The sequence below is a fragment of the Marmota monax genome, unplaced genomic scaffold (assembly GCF_021218885.2).
Source record: "Marmota monax isolate L192 unplaced genomic scaffold, Marmota_monax_Labrador192_F-V1.1 WCK01_AAM20220418_F8-fsc00044, whole genome shotgun sequence".
NCBI classification, from domain to species: Eukaryota; Metazoa; Chordata; class Mammalia; order Rodentia; family Sciuridae; genus Marmota; species Marmota monax.
Genome location: NW_026695198.1, coordinates 8845905 through 8863518, shown reverse-complemented (window position 1 = coordinate 8863518; position 17614 = coordinate 8845905). Strand labels below are relative to the sequence as shown.

Here is a 17614-nt window from a genome sequence, read left to right as displayed (position 1 = left end):
CATCATTAGAATTAGTTTTGGTAACCTACAATGAAGAATTCCTATGATGCAGGGGAGGACAGGCCACAGGAAGAAATGACCCACTCTGTGTTGGTTTGGTTTTTTCCATCTTAATCACTCTAAGTACATTCATTCACATTGTTGTGCAGCCATAAGCACCATCCATTTCCAGAACTTTCTCATCTTGCAAAACTGAAACTCTGTGCCCTTTAAACGCTTACCCTATTCCCTGTTTCCCCAGCCCCTGGCAACCAACATTCTATTTTCTATCTGTATGAATTTGACTACTTTAGGTTTAGTTGGAATCATATAATAACTCTCTTTTGATGCCTGTCTGGTTTCACTTAGCATAATGTCTTTAAGCCTCATCCATCTTGTAGCATGTGATCAAATTTTCTTCCTTTTTTACACTAAGTAGTGTGCCATTATATGATCATACCACATTCTGTTCATTCACCTCTGGATCTTGGGTTGCTTCCACACATCTCTTGGCTATTGTAAATAGTCTACTATGAATATCAATATCTCTTCAAGACACTGACTTGAATTATTTTGAGTCTGTAGTCCTGTCAGGTGGCTGGACCTTTTAATAGTTCTATATTTAATGTTTTGAAGAACCAACTGTACTCCATAACTGGTGCATCATTTTATAATCCTACCAACAGTGCACAAGGGCTCCCATATCTCCACATCATAACCAACACTTATTTTCCAGAGTTTATGTGATAGGGGCCACCCAAATGGTTTTGAGGAATTTATCTAATTATGATTTTGTTTTGCATTTCTCTTATGATTCCATAACCAACACATCTTACAAGAAAAAGTTAGACGAGGAAAAGTTTATTTGGGTTCAGTGAGTTTCAGCTCGGTTTCAGAAGTCTCAGTCATAGTTGGTCAGCTTCATTGCTCTGAGCCTGAAAAGAGGCAGAACATCATGGCAGAAGGGTAGGGCAGAGGAAGTTACTCAGTTTGCAGCAGCCAAAAAGCAGAGGGAGAGGGAAGGGACAAGATATAGTCCACGGACCCATGCCCAGAGACCCACTTCCTCCAGTCACACCCCACTTACCTACAATTACCACCTAGTAGTCCATTCATAGCAAGAATCCCTCAAATGGATTAATCTACTGATGAAGTTAAGCTTTCATAACCTAATCATTTCACCTCTGAATATTCCGGTGCCTAACACAAGAGCTTTTGGGGGAAAACCTCATATATTCAAACCATAACATTAATGATATTGAATATCTTTTCATGTTTCTTGGTCACTTGTATAAAGTTCATGCTCATTTTATAATTGATTTCGTTTTGTTGTTGTTATGGAGTTGTAGTTCTTTATTCTGGAAATTAATTTCTTATCGGTTATGATGTGCAAATATTTTATTCCATTCTGTAAGCTGCCTTTTCACTCTGTGGATACTGTCTTTTGATAAACAAAAGTTTTAAATTTTTTCATGGAGTCTGATTTGTCTGTTTTGCTTCTGTTGCCCATGATTTTTGGTGACCATATCCAAGAAATTGCCAGATTCAATGTTAAGATTTTTTTCTACGTTTCTTCTAGGAATTTAATAGTTTCAAGTCTTATTTTTAGGTCATCACTCCAATTTGTGTAAATCGAATATAGTGTATGGTAAAGGTCTAATCTCATTCTTTGCACGTGGATATCCAGTTTTCCTAGTGACATTCCATGAAGAAACTCTGCCTCCATTGAGTGATCTTGGCATCCTTTTTGAAAATTACTTGTTCATATTCATTCGTGAGCATTTATTCCCGGTTTTTCTTTTCTGTTCCATGTCCTATATGTCTGTTCTTTTCTCAGTGCCACACTGTTCTGATTATTGTAGCTTTAAAAATATGTTTTGAGGGGGCTGGGCATGTGACTCAAGCAGCAGCGCGCTTGCCTGGAATGCGTGCGGCCCGAGTTCGAACAAACAAAGATGTTGTGTCCGCCGAAAACTAAAAAAATAAATATTAAAATTCTCTGTCTCTCTCTTTAAAAAAAAAAAAATGTTTTGAATCAGGAAGTGTGAGTTAGTCTAATTTGTTCTTATTTTTCAAAACCATAACAATGGGTACTTAGGGTCCCTTGAGGTTCTATGTGAATTTTAGGATGATTTTTTTTCTATTTCTGCAAAAAAAGAAAGTGGATTTTGAATTGGTATAACCATTTTGGAAAGCAGTATGGGGATTCCTCAGAAAACTTGGAATGGAACCACTATTTGACCCAAAGGACTTAAAATCAGCATACCATAGTGATGCAGCCACATCAATGTTTATAGCAGCTCAATTCACAGGAGTTAAGCTATGGAACCAACCTAGATGCCCTTCAAAAGATGAATGGATAAAGAAAATGTGATATATATACTCAGCCATAAAGAGTAATGAAATTATGGCATTTGCTGGTAAATGGATGGAATTGGAGTCTATTATGCTAAGTGAAATAAGCCAGTCCCAAAAAACCCAAAGGCTGAATGTTCTGTCTGATAAGCAGATGCTAACTCACAATAAGGTGGCAGGGGCCAGCAGGGATTCATAAAGGATTTGCTTAAAATTTATAGTCCTGGGTCCCCTCCCTACCTACTAAGTTCTGAGAATTGACCCTGGAATCTGCATTGTAAACAAGCCCCGCAGGAATTCTTATCTCGTTAACATTTTAGAAACACTGAATTAAATAAAGCAAATAAGAGTTATACCCAAATGAATTCAACTTAGAAAATAATGATCATAATCACAGAATAATGATTTTACCTAGTTTCTAACAAATAGGTGGATATTCATTTATACACTAAAGTATTTTATAAATTTAGCACAGTTGATTCTCCATGAGATTCCTAGATCTTTATCTTTCTTTAGCACATATACATTCCCCACTAGACGCCTATGTCTTTATTTCTGTTTAAATCTTTCAAAACTTGAAGCTTAGTTTTTAAAGAAATACAATCATAAAATTGGCCTTCAGCTGCATTACTTTCTTTTTAAAATGGAATAAAATTGTCAGTTCTATTTTATGTCATGATTCTCATACTTGGGAAATCCTTTATACTCACTGCTAAAATCATTAAGCCAATGTCCTCGATTTAATCTTTAAGGTTTACCAGCCAGCATTGAGTCACACTAATCTTCTAGGTCAGACAGGAAAAGAATTGACGTCGTTACAAAATACCACTGCGTAAGTGTCTTTAAGAAAATGGCAGCCAAGTGTACACAGTTGGGCAATGAGATGTGATGAGCAAGAGACTGGCAGTAAGAGAGCTGGAAGACCTTGGCATCTTGTACTGTGCCCCTGAGGATGCCCTGGTGTTGAGCTGTCGAGGATCCCGTGACACACTTTCTCTGACATAACACCACTCGGTGAGTTATCAAGATGTTTCCTCTCTCCAGAAAATCAACCAGCCCAGGAGGAATGATAATTTGGCAAGTGCTATGCTCAGGGGACCAATGCAATAAGGGATGTTTCATACAAAGGGTCTTCCACCGTGAGCCAGCAATGTTGGTTTGCAGCTAAAAACAGAGGTGCACAAAAATAAACCTTCAACTTCTCACCCTGAACAATGAAGATGTTTTCCAGAAAAATACACATAATCTAAACAGCCTCCAACTTAGCCAGCTCCTTTCTCCCGCTTTTACTTTTTAAAAAAGGATAAATGAAAAAACAGGGCAGCTTGCCTAGTTGGTTTATCTCTCTAACCTGCCCAAAAAAAGAAACACAATAAAAGCAGGCCAAAAAAAAAAAAAAAAAAGGTCCCACTGGTATATTTTTAGATTTCAAAAACAAACACAAAAGTTATAATTAGCCATTAATTAGATATTCTAAACTATCAATAGCTAGTTAATGTTTAAATATACTAAACTAATAGGTTTTCAAGTTAGAAATAATGTCTGTGGACAACTTGATTTTAATGATGTGTGCCAAGAAAACCCAGCTCCAATTGCACATTCTTTCTCTCTCTATCCCTCTCCTTCTCTTCCCCGCCCCCCCCCGCCCCCCCCCGCATTCCTCCTTCAATTTAAGTCTAAAGGAGAAAAAACTTGGGTGATTACCTGAGGGTAGAGAAACAAACAACCATATTAGTTTAGATTGCCCAGGGCTTGTGATCAATCTGTACAAGAAAATCCAGGAACCAAAGGTAGCCAAAAACAAAGTCGAGCACTGAAGACAAGTGAATCTCAAGGTAATTCAGATGCAAATTAACTTTCTAAAATACCATGAAGTATCCTGTACTTTCATGTCCATTGCCTACTTTATTCTGGCCCCAGAATCCTGCACACAGGATTGTGTGCCTTGCCTCTGCAATGAGTAGAACTGCCAGAGAACCTGGGCTCTGTTCTAGTGGATCATTGCACAAGGAGGACTGCACAACCCCACATCTGCAAGACCGGGGAAACCAAGGACCATCTAGGTCAGCACAGAACAGTCCTGATTCATGTTTCTATAGACTGTTCTTTGTCTCTGCCATCTTCCTACCCTTGTCCTGTCCCCAAACCAACCGTATTATCATGAGTTCCCCCAGTCCCTTCCAATTTCTCACATCCTTATTTACAAGCGTGAAGTAAAAGCTACATTCTACTTGGATCATCTTCTTCTCCTTCTTCTAATTTTAGCCCATCCAGGCAAATATATTCAACATTCTAGTTACAGGGAAGTGGAGACAAGGTTTGCTTGGTCTCTGCCTCTAGCAAGTGTGTGATTGACAGCTTCAGCAATCTGCATGCCACTCATAGCCCAGGCCCCACCATCTGCCCAGTGGTGATGGGGGAGGGGGAGGTGGGGCTGCAGATCTGACCCAGGGATCTGCATGGCAAGATCCTGCCAGGCAAGTGCTCTGCCACTGAGCTACACCCTCAGCCCCACCCTTATAATTTTTAAGGCTCCTTTCAGCTACTGAGTCCCTAGGATAGTATGAAATATGATATGTCAAGAGCTTTATAATGTTTTGAACAACCAATAAAAAAAATTAAAAAAAAAAAAAAAGAAAGAAAACAAAATAATTCCTATTTTTTCTGTTCAAACATAAATCTACCTGTCCATCCACATGCCCATGCTCATTCCTCAATAAGAAAACACATACCAGTTCTCACTCTACCTTATCCCTGCTGCAGACCTCTGGTCAGAGTTGGAGATAAAGAAACAGAGGAGAGCAAGCATTCAGCCTCATACAAAGTTTCAACAGAGTGTAAATTCTGACAACTGCTCAAAGGCTTATTTGTGTAAAAAAATAAGGGAAATTTCCTTTAGTTGTTCATCCAAATGGAAATTTATCCACTCTGCACAACTCAACTCTTCAAAGCCTCTTTCCCTCTTCTGACTCTAGAAACTTCTACTCATTCTTGGAAATACAGCTTACTTTGATTAAGGTAAAGTTGACATGCATAAAACACACAGATCCTGTCTGTACAGACAGATTAGTTTTGCCAATGCTGTGTGTATGTTGTGTAACCAGCTCCCACATCTGCATAGTAAACACTTCTCATCAAGGCAGAGAGTTCCCTTCCATCAAGCCTCCCTCCCCAGGCAGCCACTATCTGATTTTGGTCACTTTTGATTAGTCTTCATCTCTTCTTTTTTTTTTTTTTTTAATATTTATTTTTTAGTTTTCGGCGGACACAACATCTTTGTTTGTATGTGGTGCTGAGGATCTTTGTTTGTATGTGGTGCTGAGGATCGAACCCGGGCCGCACGCATGCCAGGCGAGCGCGCTACCGCTTGAGCCACATCCCCACCCTCTTCATCTCTTCTTGACATTACATAAATGATAATTTTTATAACTGCCTTCTTCTGTCTCAACATGCCATTTATGAGCTTGACCCAGGTTTGTTTATGATTTTAGCTATTCCTTTTCATTGTTGTCTAGTATTCCATTGTGTGATCAAACTACAAATTTTTTTTTTATCCCTTTTCTTGTTGAGGGCCAGCTGAGTCATTTCTAGTTTGGGGTCATTATGAATGAAGTTGCTCTGAATACCCTCATTCAAGTCTTTTAATGAACACAAGTGTTTTAGTTCTTGAAAATTGCTGAGTCTTAGGCTATATGTATATCTAATTTTACAGAAAGAGCGAACGCCTACACCTCAGATAAGGTGTTAAATTTTCAAGACACACAAAAAAACTCAAAAAGCTTAATACCAAATAATAATAATAACCCTATCAATAAATGGGAACAGGAATTAGATACTTCTCAAAAGAAACATGAATAGTCAACAAATATATGAATATTCAACAACTTCTAGCAATTAGAGAAGTGCAACTCAAAACTACACTGAGATTTCACCTCACTCCAACCAGAATGGCAATTATCAAGAATAAAAGTAATGATAAAGGTTGGCAAGGATGTGGGGAAAAGGGAACACACATACATTGCTGGTGGGACTACACATTAGTGCAACCACTCTGGAAAGCAGTACAGAGATTTCTCAAGACACTTGGAATGAAACCACTATTTGACCCAGTTATCCCACTCCTCAGTATATACCCAAAGGAATTAAAATCAGCATACTACAGTGATGCAGCCACATCAATGTTTACAGAAGCACAATTCACAATAGCTAAGCTATGAAACCAACCTGGATGCCCATCAACAAATGAATGGATAAAGAAAATGTGTTATATTTACTCAGTGACTATTACTCAGCCATAAAGAAGAATGACTTTACAACATTTGCTGCTAAATGGATGGATGTGGAGACTATCGTGCTAAATGAAATAAACCAATGCAAAACAACCAAAGGCCCACTGTTCTCTCTGATATGTGGATGTTAACCCAAAATAAGGAAGAAGGAGGGGAAGAATAGAAACTCAATGGATTAGACAATGGGGAAGGAAGGGAATTGGGGGTTGGGAATTGAAAAGCTGCAAATTGGTGCAGCCAGTATGGAAAGCAGTATGGAGATTCCTTGGAAAACTTGGAATGGAACCACCATTTGACCCAGCTATCCCTCTCTTTGGTCGATACCCAAAGGACTTAAAAACAGCATACTACAGGGACCCAGCCACATCAATGTTTATAGCAGCATAATTCACAATAGCTAAACTGTGGAACCAACCTAGGTGCTCTTGAATAGATGAATGGATAAAAAAAAAATGTGGCATATATACACAATGGAATATTACTCAGCAATAAAAGAGAATAAAATCATGGCATTTGCAAGTAAATGGGTAGAGTTAGAGAAGATACTGCTAAGTGAAGTTAGCCAATCCCCCAAAAAACAAATGCCGAATGTTTTCTCTGATATAAGGAGGCTGATTCATTGTAGGTAGGGAGGGACAGCGTGGGAGGCATAGATGAACTCTAGATAGGGCAGAGGGGTGGGAAGGGAAAGGAGGGGGCAGGGGGTTAGAAATGATGGTAGAATGTGATGGACATTATTATCTAAAGGACATATATGAAGACACAAATGGTGTGAATATGCTTTGTATACAGCCAGAGATGAAAAATTTGTGCTCTATATGTGTAATATGAATTGTAATGCATTCTGCTATCATATACAAATAAAAAAATAAGAAGAAGAAAAAGAAAAGACAGTGAAATGAATCTGACATGACTTTCCTATGTACATATATGAATACACCACAGTGAATCTCAACATCATGTACATCCACAAGACTGGGTTCCTAATAAGAATAAGATATATTTCTGCTTGTATAAATATATCAAAATAGATTCTACGGTCATGTATAACTAAAAAGAACATTTTTTTAAAAAAAGATCTAACTGCTGGACAGTTTTCCATATTGGCTGCACCATTTTACACTCCCATTGGCAATGTATGAGATCCAGATGCTTCATGTCCTTGTCAACATTTGGTATTTTCAGTATTAGACACAAGGCGTACCTCATTGTAATGTTCACTTGCATTTTCCTGATGACTAGTGATATTTTGTACCCTTTCCTGTGCTTACTGGCCATATGTATATCCTCTTTTGTGACATGCCTACTCAAGTCCTTTGCCAGTTTTTTCAGATCTTGTTATTTGCAAAACTCTTTGGATATTCTCAACCAAGTCTTTTGTCTGATGTATATCCTGCAACATTTTTCTCAGACTGTGGTTTTCCTTTCCATTTTCTTAGCAGTGTTTTTGATGATGAAGTTTTTATTCTGTTCAATCAATCTATTTTTCTCCATTTACACAACACCGTACTGTTAATTATTGTAGCTTTATGTTGAATTTTTTTTGTTCTCCTTTTTCAAGACTGACTATGCTAAGTCCTTTGCCTTTTCATATATATGTTAGAAACATCAATTTCTAAAAACCAAAAAAGTCTTGTGGATTTTGATTAGCATTGCAGTGACTTTATATTTGAGGAACACTAACATCTTAATAATATTAAGTCTTCTGGTCCAAAAATATATATCTCCTCACTCATTTGTGTCTTCTTTAATTTCTCCCTGCAATGTGTTTTAATTCTCAGTTTGTATAATAGAATATAGTTTGAGTTCATTGTTCTATTTCTTTTGTTGTTGTAGCATATGGGGAAACCCATTTTGTATTGGTTTCATATTCTACAACCCAATCAATTCATTTGTTAGTTCTAATAATTGTTTTAGATTCCTTGGGATTTTCTATGCAATTATGTCAAATATTAAGTTTTAATACTCTGTATTTATAAACATCTCTATAACTCTGTCCAACAGAGCTTATTACCCATCTATGAAATTCCACAGCTGTCTTAATCTCCATAACTCCATCACAACCTTCATTATATATGTCATGCACCACCTGTTTACCTACTGTGCTCTTAGTGAAAAAACGTGTTCTTCATTCTGTGTTCTACCTCCCAGTGTGTTGCAGGTGCACAAAACATGTGTGTGGTGATTGTATTCTGAGTTTTCTGGGATGTGGCTTATTCTGAATATTCTGTTTCTTCCCCTGTGGTCTCATTTTAAAATCAAATACAGAGCTGTATATTCTTCCCAGAGGTGGTACAGAAGTCAAGGTGATTGATTCTGCCTGGAAGGTAGAAGGTAGTATTTTGTATTTTGCAGATGCCTTGATGCTCCAGAGGAACATGCCTTCTACCCAAATTATACAGTTCTTCTTTCCTTCCTTTCTCAAAGATAGCTAGACCTGGAATTAGGATGTGGCTCAGTGGTAGAGCACTTGCTTAGCATGTACAAGGCCCTGGGTTTACCCCCAGCTCCACAAAAAAAAAGGAATGAAGGAAGAGAGAAAGAAGATAACTAGAATCACGAAAGGCTCTGTGGCTATTCCACAAGAAGACCTCAGGGAGGTTATACTCTGAACTTCGACTTCATATGAAGGTTGGAACCAAAACTTTAGAACTTCCAGCTTGAAAATTCTCCAGCACTCCCTTTTTTATGCTTATAATTTGGACAGAAACGTCTTGCATATTGCTAACCAGTACTATTTATAGTATTTTCACCGCATAATTAACAAATCAACTCATTATCTAACAAATACTTTACATATCTCTACAATGAAAGAACGCTTCCTTTGCAAACATGTTCTCTCTAATGATGAGGCAAATCAGAGACACCCATACGGTTGTAAAATGTATGAGCACTAACTGATACCATCCTAGGAGAATATTCCCATCCTCCTTCCTTGCAGAAGGCCAAAAAAGAGAGCATCCTAGCTCCTAAGAAATCTGGGCTTATGTTCTCATAAAGTGTCTTTTTTTTCCCCATTTCCCTGAACACAGGATTTGAACCTTCCAATAGCTACGAATTCTACCAGGATATCTGCACCCTATACATAGAAAGCTCAAAGGCCAGTTGTTATTCATTGAGCGTTTGATGGTGAGAGAAAAGAACCATATACTCCACAATGGTTGTTGGCCAACCCTGAATAGCTATCAATCCTGATTACAAATATGTTAAGCCATGGTAGAATACCTCCATATTTGAACTCATCTTAACCACCTAGATAAATAGCCAATAGATATCAAAGTGGAGAAAGATAGTTCTAGAGACACCAGTGTGAAGGCACAGTTCTAAAACTTGTCTGTAAGAACCCAAAGTTAAAGTTCCTTAATAGACTTTTTGCAATTAACTTAAAGATTTATAACTAGAATTTTCTTCATTAAAAAAAAAAGTATTGAAGTAGAAAAGAATGAATTATCCACTTTGGATGACTTTGTTTTCAGCTGTGTGTACCTGTGTCTATACTGGGTTATAAATAGAATGTATTTTCACTGTGATCACAGGCAAAGGGCTTGAATGCCTGCACCTTACAGGTCCAGTTCTTTTCATTTAAAGGTAAAACAAAGCATTCTACGTTAAAGTAGTAAAATCTACCTGAGGGTGGAAATAGGGGAAATCATTTTTCCCAGGGAGGAGATGGGGGAGGGCCAAACTTGCACTTCTAGCCTGTCCCTGGGAGAGCTGGAGTAGCTAAGCTTAACTCACAAGGAAAGCCACAATTAGTTTATCTCCTGATAACCCTAGGCACTTCCTTGGAGGATCCACTTTTTAACACCTTCAGGGAACCAGAGCTAAAGAGACTAAGGAAGTCTTTTCATTTATTTACTTACTTACTAATTTATTTTATTTATTTATTATGTTTTTTATATTTCTTCGTTATGCCTGTATCCTTTGATTTGCCTTAGATCCAAGAAATGCAGAAAATGTATCTTATAGGTACTTCTTAGCACCTATTGTATTCTGGGGCCAGATATTCATATCTTGACTCTGCCATTTACAAACTCTATAACCGAGCAAAAATTGCTAACACTTCTGTGCTTGGTTTCCATGACAAAATGGGGATAACTAAATTGCAAAGAATAAATGGGACTTTATTACATGTAACCGTCACCCAAGTTGTGATGCCCTTCCTGCAGTTCAGAATCCTCTCTGATCTAATGAATTTACATTCCATTTGAGAAATAGAAAATGGGCTCTTAGGAAACACATTTTAGGCAGCATGGTGGTGTAGCAGGAAGAATATGGCCTTCTACAGATAGGACTCAAAGTCCTGTCTATTTATGCACTGAGTGACCTTGGCATTTTAATTGTTATTTGAATTCCTTTCCCTAAAATGAATATGTAACAGTCATGGGTTAGAGATCATACTTGTAAGAACTTCAGTTTTGTTTTTCTTCTTTCCCCTTACAACGCCACAGACAGAAGAAAAGGTAATCCCAGACCCAGGGCCCCTCACTACACATTCCAGTCACATTCTTGGTGACTACCTCAAGCTCAGGGAGTAACCCCTAGTTCTGGCCACCACTGGGAATATCCCCAAAGCAAATATTATTTGCAATAGTGAGGAAAAGTATCTTCATGCAACAAACTATAACCTAGAACCACAGGACAAATTGTCATTCCTATAAAAATTGTCCTTTTATCATCAGAATGGTGGTTTTTTTTCTTTCCTTCACCTCCCTGTCCTGCACACTTCCCTCCCCACCCGGTCCTGGGGATTAGACACAGGGCATGGGAGGCTAGCACTCTACCACGGAGCTACTTCCACAGCCCCCCATTCTGTTTGGGTCCATTCATGGATGCTTGTTTGTTTTGAGACAAGGTCTCACTAAGTGGCCCATGCCGGCCTCAAACTTTTGATCCTCCTGCCTTAGTTTCCTGAGTGGCTGGATTACAGGTATTTACCACCATGCCCCCACTGGAATGTTTTTCTTGAGAAAATGACTTAAAATGTTAAAAGATTTTAAAGCAACATAATTTTCCTTATTATGTACAACTATTCTTATCTTTAGTTACTACCTTGAAGTCTTTGTCCACGTGCACACATGGTATCTCCTAGTTTCTGTCATGGAATAAACTATTTATATTCTACTTTTTTGTAACTTTTATTTATTTGCCAATAGAGTTCTCATATTATCCTATAAAACAGCTCCAGAATATACCATCTTGCAATGACATTGGATATTATTATGTTCAGGTTGATGCTTCAGCAAGCCTTTCTGTGAGCACAGTTTTACTCCAGGGTCTTACCACATACTTGGAGAATAAACACTATTGGGCTATAAACACACTGAAACTGACCTGCCCTGGGGGTCCATTCATGGATGCACTCATCTCATTTAACATGGTCAGGAAAAGCTATGCTGGGAAATTTAACAGCAGAGGCCCATGGTATATCTCCCAGCATTTCTAGAAGTCAAAACCACCCTGCACTTACTGGAAAAGAAGAGCGCACATAAACACATGGGGGGAGGGAGAACAGGAAGAGAGTTAGGCCAAATAATCTGTAATATACACACTGTGTGCAGTCAGCAAATTAAGAAGGAGCTCAGGGTACTTGAGGAGCTGAGATGTAAAGCTGTCTCTCTGAATGGGTATTATGTCCTATCGAAGTCCATTGTTTCATGGAACCAGACCTAACAATGTCCCATTGTGGCAGATGCAAAGACAGAGTTGGTCAAATCCTAGTTTCTCAGGTCTCTCTCCTCATTTTCAGTCTCCGGGACTGTTCCCTGAGGAGGGTCCTCCTGTCACTGACTGGGCTGCCACCCTGCTGGTCATGTAAGTAAGGATGGTTTTATAGTCTCCTTGATCTGGTTTGGGGACACTAAAAATCTCCTGTCCTTACTTTGATTTTTGTTGAGCATGAAAACCATAGATAGCACTCATTTCTGGAGAGATGACACAGAAAAGAACATTCTCTGAATCTGAGTATCTGCAAAGCCACCTTTGGAAATATGAGGATACTCCACACAGATAGAAGAGTCTCCTAAGGGTTTTGTGCAGATCAGTGGATGGTTGGATATTTTCATGTTAAAGGGAATTTAAAGATCAACTTCAATTGCAAGAGACTGATTTGTTTTCCCTAGCTTGGAGTGGGCATTTTTAAATCCCTGGACTAAAACAACCAAAACAATAACTGAGGGCCACCAGGTGTTCTTGGTGCACATGGATATCTGGGTCATAAGGCATCTCTGTGTTGCCACCGTTTGTGCAAGGATTAGACAACCAGCCAACTGGAAATGTTGGATAAAGAGGCATATGGATGATGGAAATTTGCCTAGAAATCACCTACTTCACTCAGTACTCTTTCCCTAGATGGAGCAAGTGAGTTCTCTATGGAAGGTTTCAGGTTATTTGTTGATGGTTTCTACGGAGCAGCAGGGAAATGGAAAGCCAGATGTTTCCAAGAAAGGGGAATGTTGGGGTTACCCCTATGTTCTGTGATCTTTACCTTTTCCTTCCTCTCTGGGTCATAGGATCTTGATACGGATTGACCTTGGTCCTAATGTCCCATGAAAAGAATGCCTGCCACACGTGACGGTACTCGGAAAAAGAGACTTGGGTCTTGGGTCCCAGACTGGCTCCTTTGAGAAGGAAGAGTTGCAGAGTCTACAATACGCGGCTTTGCCTGGTTGCGGAGCCCATGAGGTGCAACTGGAAGAATAGCATTCCTGCCCTGACTCCTGTGTTTCCTGGGGGACCTCTGGAAGGCTACTCCAACTTCTTCTTCCATCTGCAAAAGAGGCCAAAGACTGTGCTATCTCCCTGGGATATTGTTAAGGAACCAGGAGAAGTGATGTAGGTGAAAAGTGCTTTATAAAAGTAAGTCATCTGGATTTTGTGTTTACAAATACTCAGGGAAGGATGGTACTTGAGCTTGTGTCCACGGCATAGGCCTTGCAGGACCAATGGTAACAGGTGTACTTCTTCTGAACACCCCTCACCATCTTTTTACACGGACTAGCTGGGATGGGCTTTCCATATTTGTAGCCTCTGCATTTCTTTCTTTCCTCACTGGGAGTGGAAGTGTCAGGTGAGAGAGCTTAGGCCCAGCAAGGAGCCCATTAAATCTAAGCTCTGGAGTAAAAGGTGGAAATAGGGTTAGGGGAGGTGAAGTATCTATTGGGCAAAATCCCACAATAAACACTTCTGTTGAGACCATTCCATCAAACCTAATTTGGGAAGAACAAGGCTAAGGTGACATCTTCTAAATTGTGTTACATCTTCTTAAAGCCAGTGCTTTCTTTGGCACTCCCTATACTAAAATTGGAACAAAACAGAGATTAGCATGGTCCCTGCCCAGGGATGACACACAGATTCATGAAGCAGTCCATATTTTTATGATATCCAAATATTTCACTGGCTTAAGTAGAACTTAAAAAGTATAGCTAGTCTACACAACTAGCTTCAAATAAATGTGTTTATTTATCCATTAAAAAATATCTTAAAGCCAAGTACCTGCTTTTTATGCATTCAGCTATGTGGTTGATTTTAAAGATTCATTAGAATTAAGATTCAGTAAATCTTTAGATCTATAACCAACCTCCTGATTCATTAAAGTTTTATTCTCATTTCTAACTGATGGTAAAAGAATAGAAATATGTATGCTATTTCTGACATTCATGACCAAATGTCACATGACAAATGTCACATTCCCCATGACATTTATATATATATAAAACAGAAAAATATAATTTTTCCATGTGAACCAATCCAAGCTCTGTTTTATCATTTGTGAAATAAAGAGTGTGGATAAGATAATCTCTTCCTGTTCAAACAGGGAGTAAACCATATCCTTCAACAATAGGGCTCCTCTCCACTGCATTTGCCCCCACTTTCATCTTCCTCCCCTCCAGGGTTTTAGTTAATAGTCAACCCATCTTCCTGGGATCTCAGGGATTCCTCTGATCTACCTCACCTAACTTTCCAATATTGACCAGCAGGAAAACTCAAGGTTTCTCTGAACAGGTTTATTAGCTCAGGTCAGCAAACATGAGAGAAATGAGTCTTAAAAGGTAAACTCTGTGCTAGGCTCTGGGAATGCAAAATAAATGACTGCCTGTCTTTCAGTCCAGCAAAGGAGAGAGTCAGAGAAAGAGAATTTTAATATCATGAATTCAGTGATCAGCAAGGCAGGTGCTATAGATAGAAGCAAATGGAGGGGCACTGGAGAACCTGTAGCCTATGAATCCCTAAATGAGCCCAGAACCCTGTTGGAAGGACTTCATGTTAAAGGGAGGCTAGTTTACACTGAATGGAATATATGGCAAAGTGCTGGAACTTTTTTTTGAGCTGCTTTCTAAACATTCTAATATAATACAATCAGATTCATTCTGTGGGAAGTGAGAGACCAGCGGGGCCCAGGTCTCCAGCAATCTTCACACAATAGGACTAATTAAACCCTCTCTTCAAACAATGTCTTGGCAATCACTTTATCAGATGTAATTACATTTTCTAATCTTACAGTGACTTCCTGGCAGGTACTGAGGGAATCAGGTTAAGCATCTTCTCAAAGCTTATCTGGTTAGGTTCTATCCAGTTGAAGGCTGCAAGTCTCAGCTTTATTAAGCATTGTCCTGGCTCTACAGGTGGTGTTACAACAAAGCAATTCCCTAATCAGGGACAGATGAACTATGTCCATCTCAGCAATGTCATCACTCTTTGCTGAAATTCAGACTGAGTGTGCCTGATGAGTTCATTGTGATCACTGTTTCTTGTGATTGCTGTGAGCCCTGTTCGCCTGGCAGGTGGTTTGATTATATATGATGGTCAGACCCAAAGAGTTCCCATGCTAGGAAGCTGCAGTGTGATGATGTGCTTCAACAAAAATGAAGAGCATTACAACCTATCCTGGTCTGACAATGTGTTCAAAACCCAGAGATGAATCAGTGACCCAGTGTGGCAATGTGCCTGGTCGTCATCCAACACTGCCTGCTGTGAGTTAAAGAAGAAGAAGAAAAAAAAAAAAAAACTTGAGAGCAAGGAACATACTGGTATATACAGTATTGATCTCAAATACCTTAAAGTTACTCAATTCTCTCTCTCGGTGAATTCCTTCCTTTTCATGAAGATGTTTTAGATGTTATCCATATCTGATCATGCTGTTTTCTTAGCATCAATTAAATTACAAGGGATTTTCCCCTCTCAATAAACAACAAAGGGATATCCACCATATCTTAAGCTTTATAACTCAATGCTTCTCTTTTCAAGCAAGAAACTTGAATGCTGTTTTGGTAAAATTTTGTAAACTTGCAGGTCCATTCATTTGAAATAACTGTGCAATACTTTCATTTCTAATTAATGGGTTGTTATCCTTACACCATGTAGTCATTGTTATCATCTTTACCTGCAAGTTACACCCAAACCCTACAGTTAGATACTTGTTAAGATGAGAAATAGCAAATACTCTTAAGAAAAAATTGAATTGAATTTTTGTTATAAAGTTTTTTATAAAATGATAAAATGTCTTTTAAAAAATGATAAAGCCAGGGGCAATGAGGCATGTCTGTAATCCCAGCAACTAAGGAAGCTGAAGTAGGAGGATCACAAGTTCAAAGTCAGCCTGAGCAACTTAGCAAAGCAAAGCTAATGACCCTGTCTCAAAATTTAAAAAAAAAAAAAAATTAAAATGGGCTAGTGACATGGCTCAGTGGTTAAGCACCCCTGGGTTCAATCTCTGGTACCAAAGGGGAAAAAATGCCAGAGGTTTCTGATATCCATCTAATTCCAGGCACTATAGGATAATAAAGGGTGACCTGGTATAAATTAGAACCTACTTTGATGAAAACAGGGAAGTTGTGCTCAATGCATGACTCGTGGACGACAATGCATGACTTGACCTTGGGGAAACATGGTAGGCAAGAAGCTAATCACAGCTCTGCCACTAAACCAGCTCAGTGGCCTATAGCCACTGGCTTCTGTTGTCACTCCTAGACCTAAAACACATGTCATGAGCATCGTGTTGGTCAAGCACATTGAGATACAGAAACTTGGACTTGGGCAGGGGTCCTTTATTTCTCGTGCATCTTATTTATGGGAACCATTTAGTCTAATCTCTTTTAAGAAAACAGAAGTATTAGCATGAAGATGAAGACTCTGCCAGAAAAAAAAATATATCCTGAGCACTTTTTTTGTAAGTTAATATTTAATAAGTGTTTACTAAGCTCAGGTAAGTGCTTCACTAGGAGTCACTCAGTTAAATCTCCCACCAACCTCTGAGAAGTGTACTATTATCACATCTATTTCTACGATGAGGAAACTAGAGTACAAAGAGGTTAGGAATGTGCTCAGGGTCACTCACTACTAAACAATGGAGTTGGGACTTCAATGATTCCAGACTTTGTGCTCTTTAAATTACTCATGGCATCTGCAAGTCACAGCAATTTGAATTGCAACCTGTATTGTAAGTACAAGGGATTGCACATAACGGTGTACAATACAGGGTTGGGACTAGGGCTGAGCTAAACTTCTCCTTTACTTGTATGAACTTAGGTTTTTGTGTATATGTCCTTTAGAGTCCTCTAAGGTAACATCTGTAAGTTCTTTATGAATCAGAAGATGAAAATGTCAAATGCTTGCAGAAAAAGAAGAGTATCATATACAATCAGAGGGGCTGGGGCTGTAGCTCAGTAACACAGCGCTTGCCTAGTATGTGTGAGGCACTGGGTTCCATCCTCAGCACCACATAAAAACAAATAAAATAAAGGCATGCTGTCCATCTACAACTACATGGTAAATTTAAAAATGTATATATACAATCAGAGAATTGAAGGAAATGATAAGTGTCATACTGATGCTTTTACTGATCATCTAACTGCTCTCCTTTAGCTCCATAAATAGAAAGAAGTGAGCAAAGTCCATTTTTATTCCTATCTTTGGAGAGGGATCATCGTGATGGGTACAGTTTTTGAAAATGTCTTAATACCTCCTCCATTCCCCCCTGCCTCTGCCCAATG

General features: G+C 38.8%; 1 non-coding gene across 1 annotated transcript; it reads left to right on the top strand.

The window, feature by feature from the left end:
* The first annotated feature begins 13894 nt into the window (after nucleotides 1–13894).
* On the top strand, nucleotides 13895–13999 carry LOC124082172 (U6 spliceosomal RNA). The gene has a single exon (XR_006848287.1). It is a non-coding gene; the product is annotated as a U6 spliceosomal RNA (small nuclear RNA).
* The last annotated feature ends 3615 nt before the right edge of the window (nucleotides 14000–17614 follow it).